Raw genomic sequence first — 15102 nt, forward strand, 5'->3', positions numbered from 1 at the left:
TCCTTCCTTCCATTCCTGAGCGGTATGACGGCTGCGAGGTCCCATGGTGTTTATACTTGTGTACGATTGATTGTACAGATGAACGTGGTACCTTCAGGCATTTGGAAATTGCTCCCAAGTATGAACCAGACTTGTGGAGCTTTGCCATTTTTTTTCTGAGGTCTTGGCTGATTTCTTTTGATATAACGATGATGTCATCCAAAGAGGCACTGAGTTTGAAGGTAGGCCTTGAAATACATCCACAGGTACACCTCCAATTGACTCAAATTAGGTCAATTAGCCTATCAGAAGCTTTCCAAGCTGTTTAAAGGCACAGTCAACTTAGTGTATGTAAACTTCTGACCCACTGGAATTGTGATACAGTAAATTATAAGTGAAATAATCTGTCTGTAAACAATTGTTGGAAAATGAATTGTGTCATGCACAAAGTAGATGTCCCAACCGACCTGCCAAGACTATAATTTGTTCACAAGACATTTGTGGAGTGGTTGAAAAACTAGTTTTTAATGTCCCCAGCCTAAGTGTATGTAAACTTACGACTTCAACGGTATACTATTGCAGCATACAGGGGGTTCAGGGGACACTGAAACCCTCATATCAATAGAATACACTACTATTATCAGCAAAGGGAGGGTATATTACTTTCAAAGTTTACCGGTAAACTACCAGAATCTTTGGAAAACGATCACAAGACGTCTAGTGGCCCTTTTGGGTACTTCATATTATCACAGGTGTCTGTAATAGTCTCTGTCCCTCTGTGTGGCCTCATCAAATGTTAATAAGGGTGTGGGGGGGGGGGGGTACTGTCATGCTTGCTCCAGCTCTCCCTCCCTGGTGCTCAGCACTACGCACTCCTGCCGCCATCATTGCGCACACCTGTTTCCCTCGTCACGCACATCAGCGATTCATTGGACTCAACTGGACTCAGTCACCTATGTCATTACCTCCCCTATATCTGTCTGTTCCCCAGCTCAGTTCCCGACTTCAGCATTAATTGTCGTATGTCGTTGTGCTACCCGGGTGTGACGCTTGACATTTATACACAGTAGTAACATTTATATATACATATTACACTTTGCATAGATGTAATCAGACGTCTATATATAGTGTTTTCAGTCAAGCTATTACCGATCATGATATTCTTTGACTGTGCTGTGATGTCTTACAAGACAGCATAGTTTGCACAGATCGTATGTTAAAGATGAACAATTTTCCTACGGGTAATATCATATTATTGATTGATTGAATATGGCTTTCCAAATCTCCCAGCACTGCTATTTGTACGGTTCATTTTAAATGAATGTTGTTATTTTTCAGCTATTCCTTAACCTGTGTCCAGGAAAGCGTGGTAATTGCTTTGGAGAAGAGCCTGTCATGATGGACAGGTAAAGAATTCATTTGGCCTCCATACATCCCCTGTGTTGCTCTTCCTTTCTCTTATGGACATCAGTGAGTCTATTGTGTGGAAAAGAGTGGTATACTGGTATTCATCTTATGACGCCTGGCAACAAGGGCACATCCGGTGTATCCCGATTGTTTTCCCACTCACAAACAAGCAAAGCATCGTACAATTTGTCTAAACTATGAAATAAGCTGCACATCATTTGAAAGATATGTTCATTATATGTTGAGGCAAAATTATGCTGATGCTAACGAATGGCGGCTTCCTATACTACCGGAAAACAAGCGTTTCAATATGAGCGGTAGGGGGAGTGAACACAGTTATGCAACGATATCAATGAAAGCACAGATTTTCAGGCAATTGGATGTTACTGAGCTAATCGAGGGTCTCTGGAACGGAGGTATCTGTGTATGAGAGACGACTGTCGGTGTGCCTGTGTTCTCCTCAAAGCCAGAGGTATCTGTGTATGAGAGACGACTACCAGTGTGTCTGTCCCATTGAATCCCCACAATGTCGCCACGAAGACGCCAAAACGTATTAGAACAGGTGTCCCTTCTCCCTGGGGTCATCTACTCATCTACCTGCGGGCTATCCTGTCCTCCACTACCTCCCCTATCTCTTAATTTTGCTTGTCTTGCTGCTAGCCAGGTTTATCAGGTGATATGAGACTTTAAATGAACCAATCCACGTGTCCAAGCCCCTTGTGCCCTGGGCATGATGCCATAACGACTCAGGAAGGCACGCACCTGAAGTTGGCGTCCACTTGAGACCCGGGAAATGGAGGAGGCTCTTGTTAATTGACGCTCCGTAGCAAATGGGCTTGGTGAAAGGTTTCGAGGCAGCTGCGGTTGTTTCTGCCTCTGGGTTTGAAACTGAGACTTCTGTAAGCTTTACTGCTCATCACCGCAGTAAGAGTGAAGAGTTGGTGAAATGATATTACTCAGCTCAACTCAGCTCTGCTCAGCTCAGCTCAACTCAGCTCCCATCAACTTTCATTGGCATGATTTGTATGTATCTCGTGGACTGGTGCCCCACCCCGATCCCTCTTCTGCTGCTTATTGCCTTCTCTCCTGCCTGCTCATCAGAAATATTCAGGTGGAAATTAATGGGCATGACAGGGATCATGGTGGTTCAGGCAATAACAGAGACGGAGATTGGAAAATACAAAACACTTCCAGATTGCATTATGCACCTACTGATTGCATTGGAGTGGTTGTTATCGGGTCAGTCCGGTTGTTACGGGGTAATGTGCGTGTGTGCGTGCTTGTATTCGTACATGCGTGCGTGTGTCTTTCATTGGAATGATTTGTGCCTCCTTACTCCATCCTTACTAGGCAAAGCAGTCCGTTGAAGAAGTTGATGAAAATGACGCAATATCAGTATGATCACGACAATAAAAACAGATAGAGGTTTATTTTCCTACCATCATGCATTGTGTTGTGTCCCCCCCCAAAAAAATCAAAAAGGAAACATTACAAGCTTGCAACACACGTCTGATTATTCATTATGAATAGGATTTATTACATTTCTATTCTCAATTGTCACCGCAATGTCACAAATAACTGAACACACACACACACACACACAACATGAGCAGATTAACTTGGTCAAAACATTTCTTTATTAAAGACAATCACACATGGTACATATTTATTTTGATCCAAAGCCACAATGAGTGAGTCACTCAGCTTTATGCTGACAAATACAGTTGTATGCTGCAAAATAGCCTACTAAATAGGCCAAGCCTAAACGAATACATTAAATCGCCGAAATAAACTAGAAACATTTCCTAAATAAAAGTAATTCATTAAGTAGCTCAGGTCTTTAAAATATGGGCAACCTTTAATCCCCTCCCTATCCTCGCTGGACTCTCTTTCATTCAGTTTCTTCTTCACATCAGCAAAGAAGGACTCTGTGTTTCAGAAACTCTTTCACCCTGTGGTAAATAAAGGCAGTTTCTTATTTAGAATGATTTATTTCTGTTTCTAGAGGGAGAGAAACCTTTAAAGCCCACCGTGCCTATTTTTCAAAAATCAGCAGTCCACATGTCACGTGTAAATGCGCCATTGTATTTACCCACGTTCTCTGGCAACTTTTTTTGTTGTTGCCTGATGCAGGACTCTAGTGCCAAAGGAGAGTGACTCTCAGACTGAAACATTCACACCTTCATTTATTTACAAAGCGACAGTCTAACAGCTCAGCTAGTTGTGAAAAATCCCCTAATTTGTTGCCACAGTTTAGACTACCGATAGATCAGCGTTCTAACTCCCCCTTGTGATGGTGTGGTGCAATGATAGAATGACACAATTTACCACCATCTGCCACCATCTACCACAAAGTGTTTCGGCATAAACTCAAAACTTTTAATTGAGGAACCACTCTACATACATTATGACAGGATTAACCTGGGTAGCGTTAGCATCCTTAGTGTTAGCTTCATTAAGGTTAGCATCATTAGCGTTAGCATAATTGCCGTTTAGGTCTCATCCGTGCCTCCAGAGGCTGAAGGCAGAACACCTGGCAGAGCAACACAGCTCTCAGTGGGCTCCTCTATCCTTGCCACAGCTGGCTAGCACCCCCCCCCCCAAGCCACAGAGCCCAAACCACTTTCCAGAAGCCACAGCATGCACCATGCACCTGCACATGTAGTTAATTTCTTTGTTAGTAAGACATAATACACTGCTCAAAAAATAAAGGGAACACTAAAATAACACATCCTAGATCTTATTAAATACTTTTTTCTTTACATAGTTGAATGTGCTGACAACAAAATCCCACAAAAATTATCAATGGAAATCAAATTTATCAACCCATGGAGGTCTGCATTTGGTGTCACACTCAAAATTAAAGTGGAAAACCACACTAAAGGCTGATCCAACTTTGATGTAATGACCTTAAAACAAGTCAAAATGAGGCTCAATCGTGTGTGTGGCCTTCACATGCCTGTATGACCTCCTTACAATGCCTGGGCATGCTCCTGATGAGGTGGCGGATGGTCTCCTGAGGGCTCTCCTCTCAGACCTGGACTAAAGCATCCGCCAACTCCTGGACAGTCTGTGGTGCAACATGGCGTTGGTGGATGGAGCGAGACATGATGTCCCAGATGTGCTCAATTGGATTCAGGTCTGGGGAACGGTGGGCCAGTCCATAGCATCAATGCCTTCCTCTTGCAGGAACTGCTGACACACTCCAGCCACATGAGGTCTAGCATTGTCTTGCATTAGAAGGAACCCAGGGACAACCGCACCAGCATATGGTCTCACAAGGGGCAGAGGATCTCATCTCGGTACCTAATGGCAGTCAGGCTACCTCTGGCGAGCACATGGAGGGCTGTGCGGCCCCCCAAAGAAATGCCACCCCACACCATGACTGACCCACCGCCAAACCGGTCATGCTGGAGGATGTTGCAGGCAGCAGAACGTTCTCCACGGCGTCTCCAGACTGTCACGTCTGTCACATGTGCTCAGTGTGAACCTGCTTTCATATGTGAAGAGCACAGGGCGCCAGTGGCGAATTTGCCAATCTTGGTGTTCTCTGGCAAATGAAAAACGTCCTGCACGGTGTTGGGCTGTAGGCACAACCCCCACCTGTGGACGTCAGGCCCTCATACCACCCTCTGTTTCTGACCGTTTGAGCAGACACATGCACATTTGAGGCCTGCTGGAGGTCATTTTGCAGGGCTCTGGCAGTGCTCCTCCTGCTCCTCCTTGCACAAAGGCGGAGGTAGCGGTCCTGCTGCTGAGTTGTTGCCCTCCTACGTCCTCCTCCACGTCTCCTGATGTACTGGCCTGTCTCCTGGTAGCGCCTCCATGCTCTGGACACTACGCTGACAGACACAGCAAACCTTCTTGCCACAGCTCGCATTGATGTGCCATCCTGGATGAGCTGCACTACCTGAGCCACTTGTGTGGGTTGTAGACTCCGTCTCATGCTACCACTAGAGTGAAAGCACCGACAGCATTCAAAAGTGACCAAAACATCAGCCAGGAAGCATAGGAACTGAGAAGTGGTCTGTGGTCCTCCTGTATTGGTCTGCAGAAGTGACCTGATCAGAACACATGTGGTCACAAGACAGAAAAGACTGGATTCAATCGCAGATGTCCAGCAGCATGCACAGTGGACAAACACATACAGACGCATGGCACGCACGCACGCGCGCACACACACACATACCAGCGCATCAGTAGTTAGCTACAGATAAAAGCAATACTACAGTCAGTGCCCCCTAACAGTCCACGTTGCCATATGGGCCCAACCAAGGAAAATGGTATGCTGACAGGTTAACAGTCTGGGGACAGTCTACAAACACAGTCCATGTACAGAGCTGTGCTTTCTGTTCATTCAAATACTCTTAATCTAGAAAAAGGTTTGCAGTATCGATTACCGTCAGAAAGTGACAGAATAAACATTGACACTTTATTTGTATAGTCCATCTGTAGATGCTCTACAGATTATCTCTACGTAACATTTCAATTCACCCTAACCCTAGCTCTAACCCTAACCTCAACCCTTACCCTTATTCTAAACCTAACCCTAACCATGACCTTAGCAAACAGTTCCTTATCAACAGATAGTTTGTTGATAGTATCATCTGTAGAACATCTACAGACGGACTATTCAGACTATCCAAATAAATTGTGAGTGAATTAACACTTCATTCTCTCACCCACATGCAGTGTGAATGACTACAACACATCAGCCCATCACTTCCCAGTTACCAATGAAAAGAGGACATACAAATCTAAATTCTATACATGTACAGTATAATGTGAGCATTTCATGTCTAAATCAAGACGACTACCTAAATAGGACTGAATATAAAAGCATGTCAAAGGGGTGTTTTCATGGAAGATTTACAAGTCCATTTTATCTGTAACAAATCTAAATAGTGTTTCTGATACTGTGCTCTGACATGTTGTAGTCTACTTTGAAAATCCAACATTCTGGTTAGAATATAATCTTGTCCCAAGCCAGGTCTCTCTGTCATATTTGAGCCTGAGGGCAAGGTTAGTTAGTTAAATGTAATATTGAATGTTTGGTTGGAAAGAGGGTCTGGAAACTAAATAATTTTCCAATGGTTTCGTTCTGAACAGATCCATATTTTTTATTTTGTTCTGTTCCAACAAACAAAATAAAGTTTTGAACCGGTTCGAACATTTCTGTTCCCTTTTAAACCTTTGAATTTAAAAAAAAAATGTTATGTGAAATTACTTCACCAATCATGCAGTGCGGATGGAGCAGCTTGCTGTGGAGCGGGCAAGCTATAGTTCAGTGAGTTGTTTACATGCGTGATGGAAAGACAAGTGTAGGGTGAGAAATACAACTGACATTTTTAAGGTGGGAAGAGAGTGCGAGAGGGTGGAGGAGGAGGATTGTGATGACATTAATTGTCCAAATTAGGCCCACAGAATTATACCTATGGAGGAGTGGCTTCTGTGGAGGGTCTTTTAATGTCTTTGAACTTCAGAGTTGGCTTGACATTGGACCAGAGAGGCTAGCTAGCTAACAAGCTTGTGTGTGCAGAGAGACACCAGAATTAAAAACACGTCTTACCTTTTCGTAGTTAATAAATCCAAAATGAAATGGGATAACCGTAGTATCCCTAACTAGCATTGAAAAAGTTAATCCATTCTCTAATAAAAAATTCTCTCTATATTCTGAATCATGCTTGTGACTACAGTAGGCACAGCAGGTAGGTAGCCTATACGCACAAGCTGATTTTCAGCTGGCAGGCAGACACTGGAAGAAGTTTCTCATTGACAGAGGGAGGGCGTTGCATAGGCACTATGTTGCATGGTTTCCATGCTTTTAAAATAATGGTTATGTTCCGGAAACAGTATAGATCACTTTCATTCCCGGTTCTGATTCTGTTCCTTGAACATTTTTGTTCAGGTTTTCGATTCTGTTCACTAGTTGAAAAAAACATCTCAAGACTGCTGCAGTTGCAGACAAGAATACAAATAAGAGGATGTTTCTTGATGGAGCCAAAAACACACACACACAGAAACACTGATTGCCCCTGTGACAGGACACTAATGTCTTCTTCCTTGCTAAACCACTTTTATTTCTTTATCAACTGAATGACGAGCAGTAAATGGGAATCAACTCTACCAAAAGCACCAAAACTGTCCGCTGATTTAAAAAAAGTTTGAGGCTAAACAACATTGAAGTGTCTTGTTTTTCCGGTTTCTCTCGTACTCACCATCTGAATCTGAATCGTTTTCATTGTAATAAAGTGCAGGAACAGATTTTTGAAGAGAATACAAAACACTTTCAGGCCCTAACTGGAGAACATTGAAACCAGACACACATGCACTCATGCACTTACACACACCAGGCAAATCACTCAAGATTGACTTCGAAATTGGACGTCTGTCCATGTCCTGAGGATGTCGGGAAATGCCTTCAAAACCAGCAATTAGGGGCAACAGTGAGCGCTATTGCCATCAAGTATTCCCATGACTCTGAATCCGAAGGTTACGTGTTCATTCCCAGTGGTAGACATTAATTAAAAAAAAATTTAAGCCTATTCTTAACCTTTAACTTATTTTTTTGTGATTATAATATTCACTTGGAAAAGTCCACAGACCCACTCCAAAAGGCTTTCGGAGCCATCATCGACTCAGTGGGTTTTGTCCAACATTTCTCTGGACCTACTCACTGTCACAGTCATACTCTGGACCTAGTTTTGTCCCATGGAATAAATGTTGTCTATCTTAATGTTTTTCCTCATAATCCTGGACTATCGGACCACCATTTTATTACGTTTGCAATCGCAACAAATTATCTGCTCAGACCCCAACCAAGGAGCATCAAAAGTCGTGCTATAAATTCTCAGACAACACAAAGATTCCTTGATGCCCTTCCAGACTCCCTCTGCCTACCCAAGGACGTCAGAGGGCAAAAATCTGTTAACCACCTAACTGAGGAACTCAATTTAGCCTTGCGCAATACCCTAGATGCAGTTTCACCCCTAAAAACTAAAAACATTTGTCATAAGAAACTAGCTCCCTGGTATACAGAAAATACCCGAACTCTGAAGCAAGCTTCCAGAAAATTGGAACGGAAATGGCGCCACACCAAACTGGAAGTCTTCCGACTAGCTTGGAAAGACAGTACCATGCAGTATCGAAAGCCCTTACTGCTGCTCGATCATCCTATTCTTCCAACTTAATTGAGGAAAATAAGACCAATCCTAAATTGATTTTTGATACTGTCGCAAAGCTAACTAAAAAGCAACATTCCCCAAGTGAGGATGGCTTTCACTTCAGCAGTAATAAATGCATGAACTTCTTTGAGGAAAAGATCATGATCATTAGAAAGCAAATTACGGACTCCTCTTTAAATCTCCAAAGCTCAGTTGTCCTGAGTCTGCACAACTCTGCCAGGACCTAGGATCAAGAGAGACACTCAAGTGTTTTAGTACTATATCTCTTGACACAATGATGAAAATAATCATGGCCTCTAAACCTTCAAGCTGCATACTGGACCCTATTCCAACTAAACAACTGAAAGAGTTGCTGCCTGTGCCTGGCCCCCATATGTTGAACATTATAAATGGCTCTCTTTCCACCGGATGTGTACCAAACTCACTAAAAGTGGCAGTAATAAAGGCTCTCTTGAAAAAGCCAAACCTTGACCCAGAAAATATAAAAAACTATCGGCCTATATCGAATCTTCCATTCCTCTCAAAATTTTTAGAAAAAGCTGTTGCGCAGCAACTCACTGATTCCTGAAGACAAACAATGTATACGAAATGCTTCAGTCTGGTTTTAGACCCCATCATAGCACTGAGACTGCACTTGTGAAGGTGGTAAATTACCTTTTAATGGCGTCAGACCGAGGCTCTGCATCTGTCCTCTGCATCTGTCGGAAAGATATTAGTTTGTCTCTGTGAATGGCTTGTCCTCTAACAAATCAACTGTACATTTTGGTGTTCCTCAAGGTTCCGTTTTAGGACCACTATTGTTTTCACTATATATTTTACCTCTTGGGGATGTCATTCGAAAACATAATGTTAACTTTCACTGCTATGTGGATGACACACAGCTGTACATTTCAGTGAAACATGGTGAAGCCCCAAAATTGCCCTCGCTAGAAGCCTGTGACATAAGGAAGTGGATGGCTGCAAGGAAGTGGATGGACAAAACAGAGATACTTGTTCTAGGTCCCACAAAGAGATCTGTTGAATCTGACAATTAATCTTGATGGTTGTACAGTCGTCTCAAATAAAACTGTGAAGGACCTCAGCGTTACTCTGCACCCGGATCTCTCTTTTGACGAACGTATCAAGACTGTTTCAAGGACAGCTTTTTTTTCCATCTACGTAACATTGCAAACATCAGAAACTTTCTGTCCAAAAATGATGCAGAAAAATGAATCCATGTTTTTGTTACTTCTAGGTAAGACTACTGCAATGCTCTACTTTCCGGCTACCCGGATAAAGCACTAAATAAACTTCAGTTAGTGCTAAATATGGCTGCTAGAATCCTGACTAGAACCCAAAAAATGTATCATATTACTCCAGTGCTAGCCACCATATACTAGCTTCCTGTTAAGGCAAGGGCTGATTTTAAGGTTTTACTGCTAACCTACAAAGCAGTACATGGGCTTGCTCCTACCTATCTTTCCAATTTGGTCCTGCCATACATACCTACACGTACGCTACGGTCACAAGACGCATGCCTCCTAATTGTCCCTAGAATTTCTAAGCAAACAGCTGGAGGCAGGGCTTTCTCCTATAGAGCTCCATTTTTATGGAATGGTCTGCCTACCCATGTGAGAGATGCAAACTCAGTCTCAACCTTTAAGTATTTGCTGAAGACTCATCTCTTCAGTGGGTCATATGATTGAGTGTAGTCTGGCCCAGGAGTTTGAAGGTGAACGGAAAGGCTCTGGAGCAACGAACCACCCTTGCTGTCTCTGCCTGGCCGGTTCCCCTCTCCACTGGGATTCTCTGCCTCTAACCCTTTTACAGGGGCTGAGTCACTCACTGGCTTACTGGAACGTGGACAAACGTCAGAATCTAAAGTCAAATTGGTCAAACTGTGAGATCTTGATGCACACACACCCCACAATGAAAGTGTATCTTGTTGCACACACACGTTTGTGATACACCACTAGACTTCCCTCTGGTTGTTTTTATTTCTGGCTTTGCTGTGTCGCCGTTGGCCGTTTACGTATTTCCTGGTAGTGTGTTCACACCTTCTTCAAACGCACACACACACATGTACACAAGCACGCACACACACGTATGCACGCACATACACACATACACACACAAACACACACCACATCGGTCCCTGAAATTCATTGACAATCGATCATCAGTTATGTCTCCTCTCATAGCCTGCAGATACAGCTGTTTTTACACCCACAAGCTCTACTCACAGCTCCATCCTCTCTCTCTCTCTCTCTCTCTCTCTCTCTCTCTCTCTCTCTCTCTCTCTCTCTCTCTCTCTCTCTCTCTCTCTCTCTCTCTCTATCTCTCTCTATTTCTCTATCTCTCTCTATTTTTCTCTCTCTCTCTCTCTCTCTATTTCTCTATCTCTCTCTATTTCTCTCCCTTTCTCTCTCTCTCTCTCTCTCTCTCTATATATATATATATATATATATATATATTTCTCTATCTCTCTCTATTTCTCTATCTCTCCCTTTTTCTGCTCTTTCAGAACTCACATATTCATTACTGTTTTTATTGTGTTTTCTATTTCCTTTTTATCACTGTAGCAAATATTGGTCTTAATCTTTAACTCTGCATTGTTGGGAATGGACTCGTAAGTAAGTGTTTCACTCGAGTGACGTCACTCACACTCTCTACTCTTTTGACTAGTTGAAGACTTCAAAACTAGAAAAAGTTGTATTTTTCCCTTTCAGACCTTTTAGGGATAGGGGGCAGCATTGGGATGTTTGGATGAAAAAGCGTGCCCAGAGTAAACTGCCTGTTCCTAAGGCCCAGAAGCTAGAATATACATATAATTAGTATATGTGGATAGAAAACACTCTAACCCTAACCCTACGTTTCAAAAACTGTTAAAATAATGTCTGTGAGTATAACAGAACTCATATGGCAGGTGAAAACCTGAGAAAAATCCAACCAGGAATTGGGAATTTGGAGGTTTGTAGTTTTCAAGTGAATCCCTATCGCATATCCAGTGTCTGTGGGGTCCGATTGCACTTCCTAAGGCTTCCACTAGATGTCAACAGTCTTTAGAAGTTGTTCCAGGCTTCTATTGTGAAAGGGGAGCGAATAAGACCAGTCAAAGTAGTGGCTCAGCTGAAAGCCTTTAGTTTAGTCACGCGCGTGGCCTTGAGCGCGAGCTCCGTTCCCTTTCCTTTCTAATGAAAACAATATTGTCCGGTTGAAACATTATTGAATATTTATGATAAAAACACCCTAAGGATTGATAAGTAACATCGTTTGACATGTTTCTACGAACTCAAAGGGAACTTTTTTGACTTTTCGTCTAGACTTTGTACCTGTGCTTTGTGCATTTGGATTACTGGACCATGCGTGAACAACGCATGAACAAAAAGGAGGTATTTGGACATAAAGATGAACTTTATCGAACAAAACAAACATTTATTGTCTAACATGGAGACCTGGGAGTGCCATCAGATGAAGATCATCAAAGGTAAGTGATTAATTTTATTGCTATTTCTGGCTTTGTGACACCTCTCCTTGGTTGACACCTCTCCTTGGTTGGAAAATGGCTGTATGGTTTTTGTGGCTAGGCGCTGACCTAACATAATCACATGGTGTGCATTAGCCGAAAAGCCTTTTTGAAATCGGACACAGCGGCTAGATTAACAAGAAGTGTATCTTTAATCATATGTATAACACTTGTATCTTATATCAATGTTTATGATGAGTATTTCTGTAATTTGATGTGGCTATCTGCATTTTCACCGGATGTTTGTTTGAGACAATGCATTTCTGAACATAACACGCCAATTTCAAATTAGGTTTTTGGACATAAAGATTAACTTTATTGAACAAGACAAACATTTATTGTCTAACATGGAGTCCTGGAAGTGCCACCAGATGAAGATCATCAAAGGTTAGTGATTCATTTTAACGCTATTTCAGACTTTTGTCTCCTTTTTTGGAAAATGTCTGTATGGTTTTTTGTGGCTAGGTGCTGTCCTAACATAATCTCATGGTGTGCTTTAGCCGTAAAGCCTTTTTGAAATCGGACACTGCGGTTGGATTAACAAGAAGTGTATCTTTAAAATGGTGTATAATACTTGTATGTTTGAGGAATTTTAATTGTGAGATTTCTGTTGTTTGAATTTGGCGCTAGCGGAACCCCCTTCCCAGAAAGGTTAAAAGCACAAATAGATGATAGATCAGCAAAGCAGAGTGGAAGGACAATAAGTGTATTATGAGGATATTATCCTGTCTGTGTCTGTTGATGTCCTCCACCACAGACAAGTATTCTGCGAACAAAGAATTTTGATAGAAATGTGTTATCTCGTAGACATCAAAATCTAAAGCAACAATACTGTGTTATAATTGTTTTTGCATGGTCTTTTACTGAGTGGGAGTGGGAGATGTGATCAACAGTTCCAATTCACACTCCTTGAACACACACAGAGTCATTTACAATGACTGAGGACCCTAAGGTCATTCCAATATGTTCTAACTCCTCTTCTCTCTTTTCATAGGTGTTCTACATCAAGGTTATCATCAAATTTAACTCGCAGTTACGGTGACTGTGTCTGGACACAAGGAATGTGAATGGCACTGAAGCCAGGGAGCATAGGGAAATTATTCATCGATGACCCGGTAGGCCTTTACCATTGACTCCAGTGTACAACATCTTAAACTAGCCACGGTGAAGGGCGGAGGAAAGTGCCCTACATGTTACCTACTACAGAAGAAATCGCTCTGAGAGGAGAGAGGCATAAAGACAGAGTTTGAATTGGCTGAAAAGGACTAGGCCATAATAGAGTTTCATTTCCTGAGTCACACAAGGTCCACACTCTTCATAAACTGCTTCAGATTCCTTTCCTGCTGTATGACAGTACACTGCCAACTCTATGGTAAAGAGATTCCATTGACAAATGGGTAGTGCATAATTGGCCCGTAGCGACCCAATCAACAAACAAAAATACATTTTCAATGTCAACGTATTCAGTGCATCCCTAGGTTTTCAACTCGTCCAGAAGAGACCCGCGCACACAATCGCGTTGCACTCATCTCAATTTCTTGACATCTCAGTCAGCCAGACAGGTCCTACTGCCCAGTTGTGTGGTCAGGTGCAGCAAAGAAGGACATAGGCAAATTGCAGTTGGTGCAGAACAGAATAGCACTCAGATGTACATGAAGAGGCGGATGTCAGTAGCATGCATGTCAATCTCTCCTGGCTCAAAGTTGAGGAGAAATTGACCGCGTCACTACTGGTCACAATATGGTGATCGCTGCATCCAATGGGTACGGATACAGCTTTAGAACAAAGTTCTACAGTATTGTACTATGTATGTAGTGTTATGTGACAATCGGTTGTGTCGCCTGGCTATCTTGAGACGAATGCACTAGCTGTGGGTCGTTCTGGATGGGAGCATCTACTAAATGACTCAATTGTAATGCAGGTATATACTACATGCATTCCATTTGTTGTGTCTTGCTTCCTGTTTGGACACCAGGAAGTGTAGTCGTTGCCTCGGCAGCAGCCTCACGTTTGTGTCGCGCGATTCAAATGGTTGTGAATCACAGCAGCCCCAGTGCTGTCTTTGTCTCTGTTGTTAATGGCGTTGTTTATTTACTGTATGACGCTGGTGAGGTCTCCCATGACGCCCTCCACCTGCTGTGATGGAGTTGACCATGCGGAGCCCATGCAACCTGCTGTGTGTGTGTGTGTGTGTGTGTGTGTGTGTGTGTGTGTGTGTGTGTGTGTGTGTGTGTGTGTGTGTGTGTGTGTGTGTGTGTGTGTGTGTGTGTGTGTGTGTGTGTGTGTGTGTGTGTGTGTGTGTGTGTGTGTGTGTGCGTTTGTGTGATTCAGTGTGCTGTCAGACCCCATCATTTCAACATGTCATCAGTCACTCACTATATTAACTCCTATTGGCAGTAGAGGGTGTGTCTGAAATGGCATCCTATTCCCTATATAGTGCACTACGTTTGACCAGGGCCCAATGGGCTCTGGTCAAAAGTGGTGCTCTCTGTATGGTACAGGGTACATTTTCGGACGCACCGCGGATATGGTTGAGGTTTCAACCAATTGAGCAAGGTTCAGGGAGTCCCAAGCTCCGGACACGCAACTCTGATCCCCAGTGACTGTAGATGGCACCTCGCCACTCCAGGAAATCTAACTTAGGCTCTATTCAGTCTGTATCGCTGGAGCGTTACAGATTGGGTGATATAAATGTTAAGGTCATTTCCGACTGAGCCAACGTATGCAGGGTTTACCATGAATGCAGTTTCCGTTAACGTGGGAACATTGCTTTTAAACTTTAATCACACTGTGACTCTGAACTTCCGTCATACAGATTGAACATAGCCATTACTATCACGTTTCAGGGAAGACCCAGATTCAGACGGTGTCGAAGTAACAAAAGTTTATTACTAGAACAGGGGGCAGGCAAAACGACAGGTCAAGGGCAGGCAGAGGTTAGTAATCCAAATCCAAAAGGTACAGAACGGCAGGCAGTCTCAGGGTCAGGGCAGACAGAATGGTCAAAACCAGGAAAACTAGAAAACA

General features: G+C 42.9%; 1 protein-coding gene across 1 annotated transcript in view; it reads left to right on the forward strand.

The window, feature by feature from the left end:
* Window positions 1-15102, forward strand: part of tac3a (tachykinin precursor 3a) — a 48648-nt gene that overhangs the window by 17294 nt on the left and 16252 nt on the right. Inside the window, exon 2 of the mRNA XM_090202773.1 lies at window positions 13070-13447. The gene's annotated coding sequence lies outside the window, so the exon portion shown is untranslated. The remainder of the gene's footprint in view (window positions 1-13069; window positions 13448-15102) is intronic.

This window comes from Oncorhynchus mykiss, chromosome 16 (genome assembly GCF_057628025.1).
Source record: "Oncorhynchus mykiss isolate SJ-2025 chromosome 16, ASM5762802v1, whole genome shotgun sequence".
Lineage (NCBI taxonomy): Eukaryota > Metazoa > Chordata > Actinopteri > Salmoniformes > Salmonidae > Oncorhynchus > Oncorhynchus mykiss.